This window comes from Pristiophorus japonicus, chromosome 6 (assembly GCF_044704955.1).
Source record: "Pristiophorus japonicus isolate sPriJap1 chromosome 6, sPriJap1.hap1, whole genome shotgun sequence".
NCBI classification, from domain to species: Eukaryota; Metazoa; Chordata; class Chondrichthyes; family Pristiophoridae; genus Pristiophorus; species Pristiophorus japonicus.
The window spans coordinates 162,888,532-162,905,598 of NC_091982.1; positions in this window are offsets into that span (position 1 = coordinate 162,888,532).

A 17,067-nucleotide genomic window follows, 5' to 3' on the forward strand; every position below is an offset into this window, starting at 1 on the left:
TCCCCCAAATCTTACTAGTTTAAAGCCTTTGCCCATCCCATTGCTACATCTCCCTCCTGTCCCAGAACTGGTGCCAGTGACCAACGAAAAGGAAGCCCTCTTTCCACACCAACCCTTGAAGTTCATTCCACAGCACCACAGGATCACAAGGAAGGTCTCAGGCAAGTGATGGTAGAAGAGGAAGGTGAACCCAAAATGTTAATAATGTGAACTTAAAGGTCGTTCTAGATGAAATTCGTCACAAGAGAAAGTGCCTGCTGTACTTGCAGGAAAGGGGAACAGGAGTCAATAATACGTTGTGAGGAATCGGATAGAGTAGAGGTTGCTGAGTTATGACTATGGAAAAATCAGGACTGGGAATTAAACATTGCAGGGTATAACATATTTAGAGAAAAGAGAGAGGGAAAAAGGGGAGGTGCAGTAATTGTACATATTAGAGATAACATAATGGCAGCAGAACAAACTGACACAGCCTTTAGTAAGACAGAAATAGAAGCCTTGTGGATAGAGATAAAAGATAATAAAGGATCAAATACATTTATTTGGGTAGGCGCTGACAAAATAGCCCTCCTACAATACTGCACTGGAGTATCAGCCTGGATTATCTTCTCAGCTATTGTATTGGGGCTTGAAACAGCATCCAAACAGAGAGTGCCAATCTGACACTTACTGGTGCAATTTGTGAGGAAGATACTAATGATTAGTAATAATTGCTTGAAACCACAACAGTGAAATGAAAATCATAATATTAATGACAATTACAGTAAACAAAGTCCATTCACACTTACATCAGGATTATGGACATTTTCGAATGTTAATTTGTTTTAGTGTAATCATATTTCAGTTCGGTTGATGGCTATTTGCGGGATACAGCAGAGCATAAACATTCCAGGCTCAAATGTTGGTTTTATGCTGACAGGAGCTCATCTCAGCCACCATGCCAGAGGAGGCATTAGAATTGCTTTGTTTTCACCAACTGGTATAGAGTTCAGGGTGGAATGGGATGGGAGGGCAGAAATAAAACCAGCCCTGGGCTCCTGTTTCTAATCACTATCCAGTGTGCCTTTGGGTGTGCGGATGTAGGAGAGAAATGTCCGCAGAAACGCCTATCTATTCCCCTCACCATCGAATCCCCTATCACTATCGCGCTCCCACTCTTTTTCCTGCCCTCCTTTGCAGCAGAGCCACCTACGGTGCCATGAACTTGGCTGCTGCTGCCCTCCCCTGATGAGTCATCCTCCCCAACAGTACTCAAAGCAGTGTATCTGTTTTGCAGGGGGATGACCACAGGGGACCCCTGCACTATCTTTCTTGCACTGCTCTTCCTGCTGGTCTTCCATTCCCTATCTGGCTGTGGACCCTTCTCCTGCGGTAAGACCAACTCACTACACGTGATACTCACGTCATTCTCAGCATCGTGGATGCTCCAGAGTGAATCCACCCTCAGCTCCAATTCTGCAATGCGGACCGTCAAGAGCTCGAGGCGGATACACTTCCTACACATGTAGCGCCCAGGGACACCGGAAGTGTCCCCGAGTTCCCACATGGTACACCAACTAGGACCTCAAAAGTAGTAATCTCGGGATTGCTACCAGTGCCACGTGCTAGTCAGAGTAGGAATCGCAGGATAGCGCAGATGAATACATGGCTTGAGCAGTGGTGCAGCAGGGAGGGATTCAAATTCTTGGGGCATTGGAACCGGTTCTGGGGGAGGTGGGACCAGTACAAACCGGACGGTCTGCACCTGGGCAGGTCCGGAACCAATGTCCTAGGGGGAGTGTTTGCTAGTGCTGTTGGGGAGGAGTTAAACTAATATTGCAGGGGGATGGGAACCTATACAGGGAGACAGAGGGAGACAAAAAGGAGGCAAAAGCAAAAGACAGAAAGGAGATGAGGAAAAGTGGAGGGCAGAGAAACCCAAGGCAAAGAACAAAAAAGGCCACTGTACAGCAAAATTCTAAAAGGACAAAGGGTGTTAAAAAAGCAAGCCTGAAGGCTTTGTGTCTTAATGCAAGGAGTATCCGCAATAAGGTGGATGAATTAATTGTGCAAATAGATGTTAACAAATATGATGTGATTGGGATTACGGAGACGTGGCTCCAGGATGATCAGGGCTGGGAACTCAACATCCAGGGGTATTCAACATTCAGGAAGGATAGAATAAAAGGAAAAGGAGGTGGGGTAGCATTGCTGGTTAAAGAGAAGATTAATGCAATAGTTAGGAAAGACATTAGCTTGGATGATGTGGAATCTATATGGGTAGAGCTGCAGAACACTAAAGGGCAAAAATCGTTAGTGGGAGTTGTGTACAGACCTCCAAACAGTAGTCGTGATGTTGGGGAGGGCATCAAACAGGAAATTAGGAGTGCATGCAATAAAGGTGCAGCAGTTATAATGGGTGACTTTAATATGCACATAGATTGGGCTAGCCAAACTGGAACCAATACGGTGGAGGAGGATTTCCTGGAATGCATAAGGGATGGTTTTCTAGACCAATATGTCGAGGAACCAACTAGGGGGGAGGCCATCTTAGACTGGGTGTTGTGTAATGAGAGAGGATTAATTAGCAATCTCATTGTGCGAGGCCCCTTGGGGAAGAGTGACCATAATATGGTGGAATTCTGCATTAGGATGGAGAATGAAACAGTTAATTCTGAGACCATGGTCCAGAACTTAAAGAAGGGTAACTTTGAAGGTATGAGGCATGAATTGGCTAAGATAGATTGGCTAATGATACTTAAGGGGTTGACTGTGGATGGGCAATGGCAGACATTTAGAGAACGCATGGATGAATTACAACAATTGTACATTCCTGTCTGACGTAAAAATAAAAAAGGGAAGGTGGCTCAACCGTGGCTATCTAGGGAAATCAGGGATAGTATTAAAGCCAAGGAAATGGCATACCAATTGGCCAGAAATAGCAGCGAACCTGGGGACTGGGAGAAATTTAGAACTCAGCAGAGGAGGACAAAGGGTTTGATTAGGGCAGGGAAAATGGAGTACGAGAAGAAGCTTGCAGGGAACATTAAGGCGGATTGCAAAAGTTTCTATAGGTATGTAAAGAGAAAAAGGTTAGTAAAGACAAACGTAGGTCCCCTGCAGTCAGAATCAGGGGAAGTCATAACGGGGAACAAAGAAATGGCAGACCAATTGAACAAGTACTTTGGTTCAGTATTCACTAAGGAGGACACAAACAACCTTCCGGATATAAAAGTGGTCAGAGGGTCTATTAAGGAGGAGGAACTGAGGGAAATCTTTATTAGTCGGGAAATTGTGTTGGGGAAATTGATGGGATTGAAGGCCGATAAATCCCCAGGGCCTGATGGACTGCATCCCAGAGTACTTAAGGAGGTGGCCTTGGAAATAGCGGATGCATTGACAGTCATTTTCCAACATTCCATTGACTATCGAGTGGAGGGTAACCAATGTAACCCCACTTTTTAAAAAAGGAGGGAGAGAGAAAGCAGGGAATTATAGACCGGTCAGCCTGACCTCAGTAGTGGGTAAAATGATGGAATCAATTATTAAGGATGTCACAGCAGCGCATTTGGAAAATGGTGACATGATAGGTCCAAGTCAGCATGGATTTGTGAAAGGGAGATCATGCTTGACAAATCTTCTGGAATTTTTTGAGGATGTTTCCAATAAAGTGGACAAAGGAGTACCAGTTGATGTGGTATATTTGGACTTTCAGAAGGCTTTCGACAAGGTCCCACACAGGAGATTAATGTGCAAAGTTAAAGCACATGGGATTGGGGGTAGTGTGCTGACGTGGATTGAGAACTGGTTGTCAGACAGGAAGCAAAGAGTAGGAGTAAATGGGTACTTTTCGGAATGGCAGGCAGTGACTAGTGGGGTACCGCAGGGTTCTGTGCTGGGGCCCCAGCTGTTTACATTGTACATTAATGATTTAGATGAGGGGATTAAATGTAGTATCTCCAAATTTGCGGATGACACTAAGTTGGGTGGCAGTGTGAGCTGCGAGGAGGATGCTATGAGGCTACAGAGTGACTTGGATAGGTTAGGTGAGTGGGCAAATGCGTGGCAGATGAAGTATAATGTGGATAAATGTGAGGTTATCCACTTTGGTGGTAAAAACAGAGAGACAGACTATTATCTGAATGGTGACAGATTAGGAAAAGGGAAGGTGCAACGAGACCTGGGTGTCATGGTACATCAGTCATTGAAGGTTGGCATGCAGGAACAGCAGGCGGTTAAGAAAGCAAATGGCATGTTGGCCTTCATAACGAGGGGATTTGAGTACAGGGGCAGGGAGGTGTTGCTACAGTTGTACAGGGCCTTGGTGAGGCCACACCTGGAGTATTGTGTACAGTTTTGGTCTCCTAACTTGAGGAAGGACATACTTGCTATTGAGGGAGTGCAGCGAAGATTCACCAGACTGATTCCCGGGATGGTGGGACTGACCTATCAAGAAAGACTGGATCAACTGGGCTTGTATTCACTGGAATTCAGAAGAGTGAGAGGGGACCTCATAGAAACGTTTAAAATTCTGACGGGTTTGGACAGGTTGGATGCAGGAAGAATGTTCCCAATGTTGGGGAAGTCCAGAACCAGGGGTCACAGTCTAAGGATAAGGGGTAAGCCATTTAGGACCGAGATAAGGAGAAACTTCTTCACCCAGAGAGTGGTGAACCTGTGGAATTCTCTACCACAGGAAGTAGTTGAGGCCAATTCACTAAATATATTCAAAAGGGAGTTAGATGAAGTCCTTACTACTCGGGGGATCAAGGGTTATGGCGTGAAAGCAGGAAGTGGGTACTGAAGTTTCATGTTCAGCCATGAACTCGTTGAATGGCGGTGCAGGCTAGAAGGGCTGAATGGCCTACTCCTGCACCTATTTTCTATGTTTCTATGTTTCTAGAACATGTTCAGGCTCAGTTGTTGACCGTCACACCTAGAAAAATGGCTACTTGAGCAGGAGTCCGGATGACTGTAAATACCCAAGTCACCGTCGTCAGGGGGAAAGAGGAAGAAAGCCCAGCAGTGATCGAGCCTGCAATATTCATGCTCTGTGTTTCTCAGTATCCCATCATTAGTCACTGAGCCATTAAACCTTAGCCCTGTCTGCCCTCTCAGATGGACGTAAAAAATTCCATGCTACAGCAGGGGAGTTCTCCCTTGTCTCCTGGGCCAATATTTAAACCCTCAACCAATATCACTAAAACAGATTATCCGGTCAATTATAAAAAATGCTGGAAACCTCAGCGGGTCAGGCAGCATCTGTGGAGGGAAAAAGGAGCCGAAATTGCCCATTGCTGGAAACGGGGTGCATCTCCCCTGTCTCTCATGTTTTTACTGATGCGGTGGATGCGGTGGCCTCTTGAGTGAAATTCTGCTCTTTGGCTTTTTTTCTCAGCAGAACAGAAGTCGTTCATAATGAGGGCAGAAGTGCGGCGGTGGGCACATTAGAGGGGCGGAAGTTTAGGACGGGTGTGGTGTCCGCCGCTGTCAGGCATCAGCGTAGCGCTGATGACATCATCATGGTGCCGTGTCACCATGGTTCTCCCCCTTCACTAAAGGGGAGAATGTGTGCGATTGTTTAAGTTTGGTCCACTGGGCCACCAGGGAGGTTTTCAGCCTGGCCAGCAGCCTGGCACCCAAGTGGGGGTACCAGGCTGCCTGTTGGTGGCCCGGCCGAATCCAGGGGCATAATTGTCGGGCCGACATGGCAGTCAGCCGATAAAAAAAAAAACATGGTGGCAGCAGCAGTGGGTCCTCACCATTCATGGGAGCCGCACCACCATTTTACAAGGAGTACAACCTCACTGCACTGGCATAACAAAGCAGATATTTTAAACGGAATTTCCCCATCGGGGGTAACATCGGCGGTGCGTGCTCTTATGATGCACTTAGGATAGATCGGCAGTGGGGGAGCGGGTCACAGTCGGGATACATCAGGAGCGGAATTTAAAAAATGGCGGCCATTACATGAAGAATCGGCGACCATTGCACTCCACAGCGTGACTGGTAACAGGCCTTAACGGAAGGGGCAATTTCGGCCCCAAACAGAGTTAACATTTCAGGTCGATGACCATTTGTCAGAACAGGCGAATGTTCGAAATGTCTCATTGCTGTTTAGGGGAGCTGCTTTGCACAAGTTGGCTGCTGTATTTCCCGACATTATAATAGTGACTACGCTTAAAATAAAGCACTTTGGGATATCTTGAGATTGTGAAAAGCGTTATATAACTGTCAGTCTTTCTGCCATCAAGGGAACTTAAAAACAATGATATTAAAATAAATTAACAATAAAATGTCAGAGTGCTCATAATAGGAGTATTGTAATTGTCATTATTTTTAAGGCTTTCATTAAGCCGATTTTGGTTCCAGCAATGTTGAATTTTATTAGCATTCTCAGCACCAATCAAACCAATAAGTGTCAGGTTAGCTCAGTCGGTAGCACTCTTGCCTCAGTATTCAAAAGGCTGTCGGATCAATCCCCATCACTAGCACCCAAGAATACAATCCAGACTGACACTGCAGTGCAGCACAGACAAAAACAGGGGTGGCAAATGAACAATTGAAAGTGGGGCACTTCCACAGGATGACACTTGAGATCCCTTGCAACACATCAACTTTATATCATGGTGAATGCAAATCTGTGTTGACCTTTTGCAGACCATCCTTGAGCTGTTTGACTGACGGTGCTGGTGAGGCAAGTGAGCCGACAGTCTGTAGGCTGATTATGTGAGTTGCATGTGGAATCACGCCATTCGTCGGCAGATCACCCACAATTGAGCAAATGAGGTGCGTGGTCCGATTTCAAGCGAGCCTTGGGCCTCCCGGTTGTTATGCGCCCGAAATAAAACATAACTAATTGCTACACCGATTTGTTTACAACAAAATGAGCTACTTTTAATATTGTGGGTATGGGGCGCAGTCATTGTATTTGCTCAAAAGGGAAGTGTTGCACTTTGTTCAAGCATAATGGAAGAGCGATTAAGACTCTCTAGATCTGTTTACCAATCAGTTCCTCAAAATGTTTATGTGTTGCAGACATTCCAACAAAACATGATTCAGCTACATCAACAAGACTCAATAAATGCGCAATGGGAAAAGTCAAGACAAAGTGTTCACAAGCATTTTAGTGCAGTAAATATATTGATAAAAGAAGTTCTGTGATGTCTGCTGATGTTAGAAATTAAAGTTGCTTCTAACAGAAATCGCAGCAGGATGATAGTCAGGAAAACATGAAGAATGAAGAAAGCTAACAGAAAACTAAGCTTTGCTGAGGGAGAAAATTATCAAGAGGATAAGTTTTAAAAAGATATTTCTGCTGAATGGGTGATATTCCCTACCAATATCTTCATCAGATTCAGAGACAAAGCAGTTAGTAAAACATTGGCTTTACAACTTTTTTTTAAAAGCAGAGAGTCACCATTTTTTGGGAAGGGGCAAGAGTCTCCTGCCATTCTCACTGTTCTGGTGTTACGTGCAACTGACATTATCATTTTGGAATCTATTTTAATGTGAGATCATCACTGTGTCACGCACTGAGCAAAAAAGTATCAAGGGGCTGGAAATTGCGGCTGGAGGCTTCCCGGACTGAATGCCTCCGATTTGCAAGAAAAGTACGCACCTCACTGGTGCCTTCATATCTTCTTATCTTCAGGTTCTTGCAGTCCTGGGCCTTCAGGCATACACCTGCGCAAATGCCCACGTATCACAGGGCACATTTCATTCACAAACATTCCTCTGATCACGTGGGCCAGCCCAGCCAGTGACAAAGGAGGATTCCTATTATGCTCACGGGGATTCCATTTATGTACAGAATCCCCATAAGCAAAATAGGAATCCCCTAAAAAGTACACTTTCACTGCACATAAATAAAAATAAACTATCACATCTTCATAATTAATTAAAATACAATTTAATTAAACATTTAAAATAAAAATTTAATTTTTTGAAAAATAAATGTAAACATTTTTAAAAAGGCCAAAAATAACCGAAACTAATTTTAAAGGTTTTTGAATGTTAAAATGCTACTAACATTTTTATTTTAATATTTATTTAAACCCTTACACTGGTAAAAGAAGGCCTTACGCCTGCCATTTCTAGGTGTATGATTCTTGTGGGCATTGGCTGGAATGAGACAGAGAATATCCATTTCCTGAGCATTCGTATGATCTGTCAAGCTGAAACTTGACAGATCGGAGGTTCCGGGTTTTTCCGCATGCACAGCGTATGCGGAAACGTGGAACTTGCGGGGCTCTTAAGACCACGTACACATTCCTCCCAAACAGAATAATTACCACGACACCATTACCATGGTAATAGGCCCCAGAAAATCTGGGCCAAGATGTTCCCAAATACTTTATACTGTCAACCTCCACCTTTTTTGGGTTGATTGTTGGCTCACTGGTAAACATCGTTCAGAAAGTCCTTTAACCCCACCAACCCCTAGAGACACCTGCCGAGCTTACATAACTATCTGTCATAGTCCAATCAAATTCTATCTTGCAATAGATGGATTCAACAAATATATCACAAAGCACTGCTGCTCAGAGCTGGTTTTATTTTAATAGCATATTTATAATAGTTTGATCACAAGATAATTACAAATGAGGAGAACGTTTGGCCCATCTTAATTCATCTAATTGTTTCTGAAATGATTCCAGGGTTTTCACCTTTACTACAGGTATTGTATCTACATAGGATTATATAGGATTATATAGGATTATATAGGATTATATAGGATATACAGCACAGAAACAGGACGACACAAAACCAAAATACTGTGGATGCTGGAAGCATGGGTAACAGACCTGAAACTTTAACTCTATTTCTCTCCACAGGTGGCTACCTGACCTGCTGAGAATTCCAGCATTTTCTGTTCAGTCCAACCAGTCCATGCCGGCATTTATGTTCCACTCGAGCCTCCTCCCTTCTCCCTCATATGAATGTCTAGCCTCCCCTTAAATGCACCTATACTATTCGCTTCAACCACTCCCTGTCTTAGCAAGTTCTGCATCCTCACCACTTTTTGAGTAAAGAATTTTCTTCTAAATTCCTTATTAGATTTTTTGGTGACTATCTTATATTGATGGCCTCTAGATATGCTCTTCCCCATAAGTGGAAACATTCTCTCTATATCCACATATCAAAACCTTTCATAATTTTAAAGACCTCTATTAGGTCACTCCTCAGCCTTCTTTTTTCAAGAGAAAACAGATCCAGCCTGTTCATCCTTTTCTGATATATATACTCTTGCATTTCTGGTATCATCCTTGTAAATCTTCTCTGCACCTTCTCCAGTGCCTCTATATACTTTTTATAATATGGCAACCAGAGCTGTACACAGGACTCGAAGTGTGATCTCACCAATGTTCGATACAGGTTAATAAACATAACTTCCCTACTTTTTAATTCTATACCTCTAGAAATAAACCCTAGTGCTTGGTTTGCTTCTTTTTATGGCCTTGCTAACCTGTGTCGCAACTTTAACAATATGTGTAATTGTACTCCAAGATCCCTTTGTTCCTCTACCCCACCTAGACTCTCACCCTCCAACAACAACAACAACTTGTATTTATATAGCAGTTTTAACATAGTGAAACGTCCCAGGGTGCTTCATAGAGTAATCCCTACTATGTCTGGTTTCTCGCAATGCATGATTGCCTCCAATTCGCTTGTTTTATTATGGACACTGTGTACATTGCAGTACAGACAATTTTACTCATTTTTAATAGGATTTCCTCTCACTTTGTGTTTAACCATCTTTTTAGACTCCTGTTTTATAACTCTGTATACCCTTGCCATCAATGTCCTCGCTAACTTTATTCTTTCCTATGCTCTCTTTTCCTGTTTTGTTTAAATTTAGACCGGTTACATTTCTTGTAGATCCGTCCCCCATTTTACTAGTTTAAAACCTTTGCTACCTCCCTATTTACCCCTTCCGCTAGGGCATGGGTCACATCCCAGTTCAGGTGGAGCCCATCCCATCGATACAGCCCCTGTTGTCCCAGAACTGGTGCCAGTGTCCAATGAAAAGGAAGCCCGCTTTCCCACATCAACCTTTGAAATTCATTCCATGGCACAATAGGATCAGAAGGAAGGACGCAGGCAGAAGAGGAAGGTGAATCCAAATGTTAATAATGTGGACTTAAAGGTCCTTCTGGATAAACTTTGTCCAAAGAGAAATTGCCTGCTGTGCTTGCAGTAAAGGAGTCACTGAAGGTGCTGACAAGAGACGTGCGGCTGAAGATGGCAGTGGCAGTGAGTGCCACCTGAACACCCAGGACAGCACACTCGTGTTGCAAAACGTGTAATGAGTTGACAAAGGCAGGCAAGGCAATAGAGATCAGTGAACTTTCTATTTTCACTTTGGCACCAAGGGGTAGTGTAATGTTTGTAAGCTTGTAATGTTGTAGCTCCACACTGTGGATGTGGACGTATTGTGTTACTGCAAATAAAGGGAATAAACAGTCAGCTTACAAGAACCAGGAAGTTCCGGAGACTTTTGAAGCCGCATCCATTTTAGGAAGCTGTGTGTCTGTGGTCTGAGGTCTGTGAATATATCACATTTGTCGGCGAGATGGGATTTTTCGGGTGATTTAAAGCTGACATTTTGTTGGTGAAGGATTCAGTCAGCCGACAGAGAGATTTTGGAAGCTTCTCTTTCGTTGAAAGGGAAATCCTGTTTGACAAAACTTCTAGAATTTTTTGAGGATGTAACTAGTAGAGTGGACAAGGGATAACCTGTGGATGTGGTGTATTTTGACTTTCAAAAGGCTTTTGACAAGGTCACACACAAGAGATTGGTGTGCAAAATTAAAGCATTGGGGTAATATACTGACGTGGATAGAGAATTGGTTGGCAGACAGGAAGCAGAGAGTCGGGATAAACAGGTCCTTTTCAGAATGGCAGGCAGTGACTAGTGGGGTGCTGCAGGGCTCAATGCTGGGACCCCAGTTATTTACAATATACATCAATGATTTAGATGAAGGAATTGAGTGTAATATTTCCAAGTTTGCAGATGACACTAAGCTGGGTGGCGGTGTGAGCTGTGAGGAGGATGCTAAGAGGCTGCAGGGTGATTTGGACAGGTTAGGTGAGTGGGCAAACGCATGGCAGATGCGGTATAATGTGGATAAATGTGAGGTTATCCACTTTGGTGGCAAAAGCACGCAGGCAGAATATTATTTGAATGGCGGCATATTAGGAAAAGGGGAGGTGCAACGAGATCTGGGTGTCATGGTTCATCAGTCATTGAAAGTTGGCATCTAGGTACAGCAGGCGGTGAAGAAGGCAAATGGTATGTTGGCCTTCATAGCTAGGGGATTTGAGTATAGGAGCAGGGAGGTCTTACTGCAGTAGTACAGGGCCTTGGTGAGGCCTCACCTGGAATATTGTGTTCAGTTTTGGTCTCCTAATCTGAGGAAGGACGTTCTTGCTATTGAGGTAATGCAGTGAAGGTTCACCAGACTGATTCCCGGGATGGCGGGACTGACATATGAGGAGAGACTGAATTGACTGGGCCTGTATTCACTGGAGTTTCGAAGAATGAGAGGATATTTCATAGAAACATATAAAATTCCGATGGGACTGGACAGGTTAGATGCAGAAAGAATGTTCCCGATGTTGGGGAAGTCCAGAACCAGGGGACACAGTCAAAGGATAAGGGGTAAGCCTTTTAGGACTGGGATGAGGAGAAACTTCTTCACACAGAGATTTGTTAACCTGTGGAATTCTCTAGCGCAGAAAGTTGTTGATGCCAGTTCATTGGATATATTCAAGAGGGAGTTAGATATGGCCCTTACGGCTAAAGGGATCAAGGGGTATGGAGAGAAAGCAGGAAAGTATTACTGAGGTGAATGATCAGCTATGATCTTATTGAATGGTGGTACAGGCTCGAAGGGCCGAATGGCCTACTCCTGCACCTATTTTCTATGTTTCTATGTTTGGAAATAGCTACAAAATCTGACGTAAAAAAAAATGAGCACACTAGTTTAAACTGCAAAGTCAAAAATGGCAGCATCCGTAGGAGTAATGGGACACTTAGGTGAATATAAACATGACCAGGAAAGGTTTAAGGTGTATGTGGACTGGATAGAAATGTATTTCACTGCAAATAATAAAATAATCGAAGTGCCAGAGAATTCCGATCAGAACCGGGCAGTGTTGGAGCAGAAGCGAGCTATCTTCTTATCGGAAGCAGGTCCTGAATTGTATGAAATCCTGGTAAATCTGCTTGTGCCTGATGAGCCAAAGGACACAACGCCTAAAGAGACTTTAACAAAGCTGGAGCAGCATTACAACCGCAAACCATTAGAAATTGCTGAAAGCTATCGTTTTGGTATAGAAAATCAAGACGAAAATATCAGTGTGTACATTGTAGCATTAAAAAAGTTTTCTATTCACTGTAAATTCAGAAACTTTCAAAACCGAGCATTGCAGACCATTTTGTTTGTGGGATGAAAAATGATGCGGCCAGAAGAAAGTTATTGACGACGGATGACTTGACTTTTGAGATTGCTTGTCAGACAGCAAGGTAGATGGGCATGGCCGATCAATATTCCCGAGAATTTCATAATAATTACGGTCATCAGTCAACCGAGGTGAATCGCCTGCAGATTCAAAGTAAAAGGTGGTGGGGGCCCAAAGTCTCAGAAATTCGTAATTGTAACAGAGCATCAAAGTCATGCTATTGGTGCCTGGGACAACACATTGCTCAAAGTTGTCCATATGTGAAGGCAGAGTGTTTCTTCTGCAGAAAGACTGGGCATCTTGCGAAGGCATGCCAACTGAAGGGTAAATCAGCTTTCAAAGCTTTGAGTGCAGCGCTCAAAGCCATGAGTAGAAATCCCCAGAGCCGACATAGCATAGAAGAACAGCAACAGGACGTGGAGATGTTAGAGTTACACATCATCACGAGGTTAATGGACAGCAATTTGAAAAGTATCAAAATCCACTTAGATGTTGCGGGATTGAAGATACCCATGGAAATCGACACTGGTGCATCCGTGTAGTACTGGATTCGCTATACCTCGACAAATTGTTTGATTTCCCATTGAAGAAATTCAAGATAGAGCTGCGAGGCTACTTGGAATAGAAAATTCCTGTGGTGGGTCGTATTATCGTACCGGTGAAATACAAGGATCAATTTCAGAACTTTCCTCTAACAGTAATGAAAGGAGACAAGCCTGTCTTACTAGGAAGAAATTGGTTGAGATCACTGAAGCTGGATTGGAGTGAGATTTTTCGTGTTGAAACGAGATTTGCATCAACGGATGATGTTATCAAGAGTTATCCGAAGGTGTTTTGCGAAACGGGCAGTCCGATTCAAGGCTTCAAGGCAAGAGTCAGGGTACAGAAGGACGGCTAGATCAGTTTACTGCAAGCCACTTTCCATACCATATGAACTCAAGGAGAAAGTTGAGCAAGAACTCAAAAGACTAGAGAATGAGAACATTATTTCTAAGATAGATCGATATAATTGGGCGACACCCATTGTTGTTGTACTTAAGTCCGATGGTAAGGTAAGATTGTGTGGTGATTATAAAGTAACCATAAACCAGGTTCTAGAGGGTAATGTCCCCAATACATTGCCGAATATAGAAGATTTGTTCTCAACACTGACAGGTGGTCAGATCTTCTCAAAACTGGATCTTACGAATGTCTACTTACAACTTGAACTTGATGAGGAGTCCAACTCATCTTGGCCTATATCAATTTAATAGGCTACAGTTTGGAGTGTCTTCCGCCCCTGCCATATTCCAAGGGGTGATGAACCAGATTTTGCAAGGTATTGAAGGGGTAGTATGTAGCCCGAATGCAAAGATGGGCTTTAATTTTGTCAGCATATACATATGATATTGAATACAGATGATCAGCCGATCACAGTAATGATGCTGATGCTATGTCTAGATTGCCTTCCCCATCACAAGTTACATTGGATAGGGAAGAAGTGTTTTATTTTTCATACATTGAAGAACTGCCAGTCACAACTGAAGAGATTGGTAGATCCAGTGATGTCAAAGGTGTATGATTATATTGCAAACGGATGGCCAACCCATGTAACAGACAAAGATATTCATCCATTCTTCATTCATAGGAATGAATTATCAGTCGATGAAGATTGTATCATGTGGGGTGCAAGAGTGGTTATACCAAATAAATTCAGGTCCAAATTATTATGAGACCTCCATGACCAGCACCTGGGAATGTTCTTGACCAAGAATTTGGCAAACAGTTATTTATGGTGGCCAGGTCTTGATAAGGATATAGAGTACATCATGAGTCAGTGTACAACATGTCAATCGGTAACCAAGCAACCACCATCAGTACCATTACAACCATGTGTTATGTAATGATGTGTGTATCGTCCCAGTACCGTAAATGTAATGTAAGCACTATGCCACACCACAGAGGGCGCTGTGGTGGGAAACCTGGTAGTACCTGCAACAAGGGCTATATAAGGCTGACCACCACACCTGAGAGGCACTCTGGAGCTGAACAATAAAGGACGAAGGTCACAGCAGTTAGACTTACACCAGACCGTGTGGAGTCAGTGATTTATGTGCTACATACACCACATTGGCAACGAGGAAGCGGACGAACTCCACGCAACCATGGCTACTCTGGGCTCGCTAAAGGATTTTACCGTGGGCAATGATTGGGAGGCCTTTACGGAAAGGCTCGAGTACTACTTCACAGCAAACGACCTGACGGAGGACACATACGCAATGAGAGAGAAGCGTAAGGCGATTTTGCTCTCCAGTTGTGGAGATGAGGTTTACTGTCTCGTCAGGGATTTGCTGGCACCTGGGAGCGCCAGGGACAAGTCATACGAGGAGCTGACTGAACTCATTCGTGACCAGTTGAAACCGAGGGAGAGCATCCTCACGGCCAGATACAAATTTTACCATCACTGCAGACCTGAGGGCCAGGATATTACCAAATATGCTGCGGACCTCAGGAGACTCGCGGCGCCGTGTGATTTTGGCGCACACCTTGACGAGGCTTTGCGGGACATTTACGTCATAGGGATTGGCCACAAGGGCCTCCTTCACAAGCTGCTGGCCACGGAACCCACAGTCACTCTGACAAAGGCCATCACCATCAGCCGGGCATATATGACCTCGACTTGCAGCACAAAGCAAATAATCCACACAGTCTCGAACCCGGCAGGCACTGTCCACAGGATAGCGCCCACCACGGACAAAACTGCAGAACGTGGCTCTGCCCGGGGCAGAGAGCACGGACCTCGGGATCCTGGAACTCAGAGTCCGCTGAGGGGGGCCAATCAAGCAGCACCATGCTGGCGTTGTGGAGGAAGCCATATAGGGCTCACCGGTGCAGGTTTGCGGAATATATATGCAATACCTGCCATGTTAAAGGCCACCTTCAGCGTATGTGTAAAAGAAATCGGACTCACCATGTGGCTGAGGAGATGGGGGATGATCCACTGTTCAGCGAGGAGCAGGTAGAAGAAGATGAGGTGTTTGGACTGCACACGTGTACTGACGATTCGCCCGCAGTGATAAGGGAAGTAAAAATCAACGGAGTCCCTGTGAGTATGGAAGTGGACACGGGCTCGGGTCCGTCGTTGATGAGTCGGAGAACTTTTGATAAACTGTGGATTAACCCAGCTGCACGACCCAAGCTGGTCCCGGTCATGGTGAAGCTGCGTACCTACACCAGGGAACTGATATCTGTTCTTGGCAGAGCGATGGTGCAGGTACCCCAAGGGGAAGAGACTCACGCTTTACCTCTGTGGGTCATTGCAGGCGATGGTCTGACACTCCTCGGCCGGAGATGGATGGGGACGGTCCGTGGGAGCTGGGAAGACTTTAACACTCCACAGGCTGCTGCTCCTCGGGGTGCTGCCGTGCCCCGGGTCCCCAGAGAGCAGCGCCGACCGAGCTGGAGCTGTAGCCTCAAACCTCCACAGGCAAGTCCCAGCCCCGGACCTCACACAGAGATCCTGCAGCCCCAGCCCCCACAGGCAAGCCCCAGGCCCGGATCTCACACAGAGATCCTGCAGCCTCAGCCCCCACAGGCAAGCCCCAGCCCCGGACCTCACACAGAGATCCTGCAGTCTCAGCCCCCACAGGCAAGCAGCCCTGCAGGGAGGGGCCCAGTGTGGGGGGGGTGGGGGTGGCCGGCGGGGTGCGAGGGATCCAGGGTGGCCGGCGGTTCGGAAGAGCCCCGCCGAGGAGCTGTTAGCGTCGGGCGGCGGCAGCAGCTGGAGGTCGGCGGCTACAGAGGCCGCGGAGGACGCGGCAAGTGCGGCCGCTGGAGAGGCCACGATGGCCGCAGGACAGGCGGCAAGTCAGGTGGCAGCGGAGGGGAGCGGAGGCTGCGACGGCGGAGGGCATCCGGAGCGGCGGAGAAGAAGATGGCGGCGGCATCATGTCGGAGCAGCAGAGCATCAAAGATGGCGGCGCCCAAGGAGTAGCGTCGTGGAATCCTCCTGCATCAAAGATGGCGCCGTAAAAAGAAAATGCACCCGGGAGTCTTAAAAGGGCCTTACCAAGAGGTGGTCCACACAAAGGACTTCTGTAAGGCAGAGCGAGTCTAAAATGAGCTATGTTAATGTGAGATAGTGAATTTATAATAAGAATTACTTTTTTAATGCTGAATGGCCACTGTATTTGTGTAAAATAATGGATGAAGTACAATTAATGATAACGGCTAACAAGGAAATCAAGGATCCGTTACCAGTCAATAACCAGTTAATGTACCAGATAATATGTACCATACTAACGCACTGTCTATGCCCACCTGCCTTTCGTTGGACAAGTGTGATGTTTTGTAATGATGTGTGTATCATTGTCCTGCGTCTTGGTGGGGGGGGGGGGGAAGGTGATGTTATGTAATGATGTGTGTATCGTCCCAGTACCGTAAATGTAATGTCAGCACTATGCCACACCACAGAGGGCGCTGTGGTGGGAAACCTGGTAGTACCTGCAACAAGGGCTATATAAGGCTGACCACCACGCCTGAGAGGCACTCTGGAGCTGAACAATAAAGGACGAAGGTCACAGCAGTTAGATTTACACCAGACCGTGTGGAGTCAGTGATTTGTGTGCTACATACACCACA